This window comes from Nicotiana tabacum, chromosome 3 (assembly GCF_000715075.1).
Source record: "Nicotiana tabacum cultivar K326 chromosome 3, ASM71507v2, whole genome shotgun sequence".
Taxonomy (NCBI): Eukaryota; Viridiplantae; Streptophyta; class Magnoliopsida; order Solanales; family Solanaceae; genus Nicotiana; species Nicotiana tabacum.
In genome coordinates, this window is record NC_134082.1 from 93,442,770 (window position 1) to 93,448,769 (window position 6,000).

A 6,000-nucleotide genomic window follows, 5' to 3' on the forward strand; every position below is an offset into this window, starting at 1 on the left:
AGAAGATACTTTCAACTCCTTATCATTAGTGAGCAACGGGTAGGCAGAATCCTCCAACAAGTCCATATTAAACATCATGAAGATAAACTTCAAAAAGCCAAGGGACTGTGGCCGGATATACTCCCCAAAGTATTATGGGCATACAAAACCACCCTAAAGACTAGCATAGGAGAGACACCCTATTCTCTGGTCTACGGAACAGAAGTAGTTATATCGGTCAAGGTCGGTGAGTCCAGCCTAAGGTACACACATGAAAGTGGCACCAGCAAAGACGAGTGTAGAAGGCATGAGCTCGATGAGATCGACAAACGAAGAGACATAGTGTACATAAGAATGCTCGCCCAAAAGCAGCAAGCGGAATGTTACTACAATGAAAAGGCAAAGGTCCGGCCGCTCAAAGTCAGGGACTATGTACTCAAAGCCAAACCCAAGAAAGCAAATATCCACGAAAAGGAAAGTTGGGAACAAAATGGGACGACCCGTACAAAATTGTACACAAAGCAAACAAAGGTTCATTCCAACTAGACACAATGGAAGGAAAACAGTTACCAAACAATTGGAATATCAGCCACCTAAAATACTTCAACTTCTAAAAAGGAGAAGCGTCCCCTAAGTTGTACTCTTTTTTCCCTCACTTGAGTTTTGTCCCATTAGGGTTTTTCAAAGAGGTTCTTAATGCGACAACGGAAGCTACACTTCGAGTCAAAGTATGCAAAGAACGAACTGATTTATCTTTCATTGCTTGATTCCTCAAAACTCTCCAAGTCAAACAATGAAGGGACTAGATAGACCGATACATGGACTAGAATGCCAGCCAATGCCTAAATTTTGTAACTTTCCCCAATTATGTAATCAGTGCAACATCAAAGTAATAGAAACTTACGTTTATAAAACCTCCTTAACAAAAGTTTATGTTCGACCAAGTTAGAACAATAGTTGTCGTCCCTCGACCGCGATTTGACAAAATGTTAAGTTCTTCCCAGCTCGAACAAACACCTACCTTCCCTCAGCCTCAAGTTGACAAAATATTAAGTTCGGGCTAGCTCAAACAAACACCTAACGGTCCTTGACCATAACTTAACAGAAGTTTAAGTTCGACCCAGCTAGAACGAACACCTACCGGCCCTCAGCCACAACTTAACGAAAGATCAAATTCGTCTAAGCTCAAATAATACCTACTGGTTCTCAGCCACAATTTGACGAAAAGGTTAAGTTTGACCCAGCTCGAACAAACACCTACCGCCCTCAGCCACAGCTTAATAGAAGGTCAAATTTGATCAAGTTCAGAAAATGCCTATTGGCCAAATCTAAACAAAGAGACATGCTCGACTTATGTAAACAGAGGGCTGATATGGCATATAGATATTCGGCTCTAAGTCTACGACCAGTTAGAAGACAACAACAATAAAAAAAATACAGAAAACAAAACAATTAAACAACGGATGCTAAAATGTACAAGTGCAGAAACAAAATCACAAGAATACAAGAAGGTACAAGGAAAAACTTTAACACTTTATATGTAAATAAAGAGTTCTTTATAAAGGCTCTTGGAGACGCCGACAAAAATACACAAGGAATTTAAAAAGAAAAATATTGGTCATCGCTGTCACAGCCTTCAGCACTCTCGCCAGCTCCATCTCCAACAATGTCACCACCCTAACCACCAATACCCTCATCGTCTCGACCCCTAGCATCCTCTCCATCCTCGCTTTGAGGGTAAACAAAATCATACCATACGTCCTCATCAAGTCGATCTATGTCCTCTTTCCCATCCTCCTCATCAGGTCGAGGCGTAGCAAGGTCGTAGCCACAAGTGAGTCGAGCTTTGTAAGCCTTAACCTGAATATCCTCAAAGGCTGCCTAAAACATATAGCCTGCTGCATACAAATCCCAAAACACATCTAGCTGGGCCTTGACATATATCCACTTTTTGTACAACTCCAGAGGGACGTTGGGGAAATCAGAAGCATTAGAAGAAGAAGGTCGCGCAAGAATTTGGGCCCTCTAATCCTCCAGAGCGGCAACTCGGTTATAAAGGTTGGAATTTTCCTTTTCCAACTCCTCGATCCTCTCCTCGAGCCTGTCCTCTTTAGCCCTCGATGTCGACTGATCATTTTCCCACTCAGCCTGAAGAGTCTTATTCTCCAACTCAAGGATGTACACCTTCATCCGAGCGTCCAACCAAGAGGACTCTGCCTTCTCGAGCTCCTCCTGCCTCTCGAAAATCTCGCCCATGAGAGCCTTCGCCTGTAACTGGCACTCTTCAAGATGGATTCACAGCTAGACCATTTGGGCTTGAAGACCACTACATCAGGCCTCCATGCCCCTACTGAGCTTGAGCTCTTCCTCTTTGCTCATCAACGTCCCCTCAAGGATGATGTACTTCTCTATGGCATGCATCAACTCTTCATCCCTATTCTTCAAGTCTTCCTTCAGGGCCTGCACATCGCCTCCCTCAAGAAACTGACTTTGGAGATCCGGATATTTGCCGTGGTACTCAGTATACTTCCCTTTCAACTTCACAAAGTTCTCTTTGCACCTGTTCTCCCTTTGGGAACTCTCGATTTACATAATAATTGTCTGCAAATCAAAGGAAAAAGGTTAGAACTTAGAACAATCTAAAGCATTAGAAAAGGGTCGTACATCAGTACTTACCCTGAGAGAAAGGCCGGCAATGCTCTTCGACAAAGCACTGTCATCTATCTACTTAAGGGTCTTACCCTCGACGTCGAAACAGAGAGGATGAGGGAAAGGACTACCTCCTCGGTGTTCTCCAGAAAATCACGATACACTGGGATCGTGATGGTCCTTGAACCTCCCTCCAATTTTACCTCGAGCTGGGTGAGCCCCTTATCTATCATTCTCAAGTTATCCAAATCAACATCGGAGCCCAACTCGTCACCATCCTCATAAACGGTCTTCCCCCTATCACCAGTAGGCGAAGAGACATCCATGGCTACTCAAGAGGTTGAAGCCTCCTCTTGCCGCTGAAGTGCAAGGCCACCATCATAAAATGCCCCCTCTATGATCGCTTCCCCCTAGGGATGTGCCACCATGCTCGCATCCACCTCTTCCAGTTATGGAGCCTCAGAATCCACCCTGGTATTTTCTCCAACATGGATTACGGCTGTCCCTCAGAGAAGGACGTTGCCCTCTTCAAACTCAACGGCCAGTGTCTACGACTCTCCTTTTACGAGGTTTTAGACCCTCGTCCTTGGGGTAGACATCATCGTCCTCGTCAATCAGCAAGAAGAGTTAAGCAGTAGAAGTAGCGGTGGAGACAAAGGCAGGCTCTTGGAATGCACTTGCCGAAGCAGGGATAGGTGCGGGAGACACCCCTCTCCAAAAGAAGGCACAGGTGTCCGGCTCCTCCGAGAAGACCCCCTTCTTGGGAAAGAAAGTGATATAAGTTAGTAAAGCGAGGTGACATATGGTAAAAAGTAAACGACCACGGCTAGAGAAAAGAAGTTACTCGTTGAAGGAAGAGGCGTCCTGAACTTCTTAAAAAAGCTCGACAAACCGCGGATCCCTACGGCATGAGGAAGAACCTGCTCGACCCAATTGGAAATGTGCACGACTAGGGAAGGAGGCTGATTGTTGGCTGCAAGAAAGGGAAATTAGTAAACTAACTCAAAGTAAGCAAAGAAACAAAGAGAAAAATAGGACACTTACGTGTATAGTTCCAAGCCTCGGGGAAGCCATCGACGTTAGCTACAATGTCCTCAGTTCTGAAATAAAAGAAGTCAAGCCAGAACTGGCAACTAGCCTTGTCATCCATCTTCACCACCAAGCAATTGTTTCCATGGTGGTGAAGGTTTAACATCGTTCTCTAGAGAAGCTAGGGGCGAACAGGTGCAACAAATGCGACAGAGTCAGTTTGACCGTGGCAAGCTTAGCAAATTTGGTCAGCATTCTGATAATATTGTAGACATACATATAGTGGCGACAAAATTCTTCCACCAACATAAGAAGAGGAATCGAGTGATCGATGAGGAAAGGGTAGGCATATAAACTGCAATACCTAGGATGATGAACCTACACCATATCCCCTTCAGCCGAGATTAGTTCAGCATGGTTGGGAAGAACAAACTTGGCTTTGAATTCAGCCAACTCTTTAGATGCCATCATCGATAGAAAAATTTTGGGTGCCACGTCCAGTGATCGGGTGAGATCAGACCTGGCTTTGGGGTTGCGGAAGAGTATCTCCTCCACCGATTGGAAAGCTTCAACCTCAGCAATAGTGGAAACACTTTCCTCATGAGTAGGAAACATAACCGCCAAGAGAGCAACGCGACTCCCTTCACCAGCATTTAAGGATAAGTTTGACATACTTTGAGATAATGAAGAGGAATTCAAGAAAGAGAGATAGGGATACGGTGTGAGGCAATGGAACAGAGAAAGAAGATTAAGAAAGAAGGCTGATTTCTCAAAACATTAGGAGAGCGAAATTTAAAATCCAGTAACGACCCTTATTTATAGAAATTAGGGCACCAAAACCCAAAACGTTTTGCCTTAATGGGAACCAAACATAAAATGGCTCATCATAATTGGCATCGGAATTGTAAAGGCAGATCCAATCAAAGGTCATGCGCTAATCGAAGCAATGAGTCGGAAATATGCATCATCATGACGCATAACAGCATGGCGTCGCCCCTTCTCTTGAACCAGATAGCTCCAACAAGCGGGGAGACTAACTGTATGAGCCAAAAATTATCTTTGATATGATTAACGCGTATTAGCATTAAGAGGGCCTCCATGGACTTCCATGTGTCATTGGTATGACTATGATAAAGGCATGCCCAAGGCCGAAGTGGTCCCTTAAGAGATAAAGGGCGGGTCGATGAGTCATTGAAGATCAAGGTCGATGATTCATTGAAGATCAAGGTCGAGGAGTCATCGAAGATCAAGGTCAAGGTCGAGCATTCATCTTAAGACAAAGTACAAATGGCTAGTTTCAGGACAAGACACTGAAGGAAATATTCTAGTGGATATTCTCTGTACCTATACTATTAGGGTTCTTAAGTATTTATTCACTATAAATAGAAAGAGACAAATAATAGGGACATAGGATATTCACTTGTAAGAAAACACATTGATTTTCTGTGTAGAAACTGGCTTTATTGCAAACATACTACCTTTTTTCTTAATTCTTGCCGAACGTTTCCACTCGACCCAAGAACAATCTAAACATTCGAAGGCTCATCAATCATTCATCATTGTCAGAAAGAATATTCACAGATCTCATCCTTTTCGGGTGACTCACATGTTCTTGTTTACTTAAATGTCATTCATTACTATTTATTGTTATTTAATGCTATCCCCTTTTTTGGGTCATTGAATATTTCTAGTATTGTCAATATTTATTGCTACTTGGATAATATACGTATTACCTCACTACAAATCAGTTACTCCCTCCGGTCCACAATAATTGACCAATTTGATGGAGTTCCAACATAAGTACAATAAAACTCCAGCATAATATAGTGGAGTTCCAGCAGGTATACTGGTCCAGCATAATATACTGGAATTTGGAGCATCGGTGCTCCAGTCAACAGTATATATATTATACTGGAGCCAGCAAAGTATACCGGTCCAGCATAATATGCTGGAGTTGATACACAGGTGCACCAAACTCCAGTATATTATGTTGGACCGGTTTCTATTGCAGCAAAATAGTGGCTATTTTTCATTGACTTTGTCGATGACTATTTTTGAATGACCAGTCCGAAAACTGGCTATACGTGCTATTTTTACAATTTTTTGCATACTATTCATGTTAGACAGAAAGACATTACATCAATGTCTATGTAGGCACTTAAAATTTTATTGGGTCAGTCCATACCATGTTTGGGCTAAGACCTCACTTGAAGACTCACAATCAAAGTGAATATTTTGTTGTGCTATGTCCTGTTGGGCTCGGACAGCTGGTATTTTTTTTTCATATCTTAGTGGCAAGAGGCATCATCTATATTTAACTGCAAGAATTTGAAGAAATTTCAG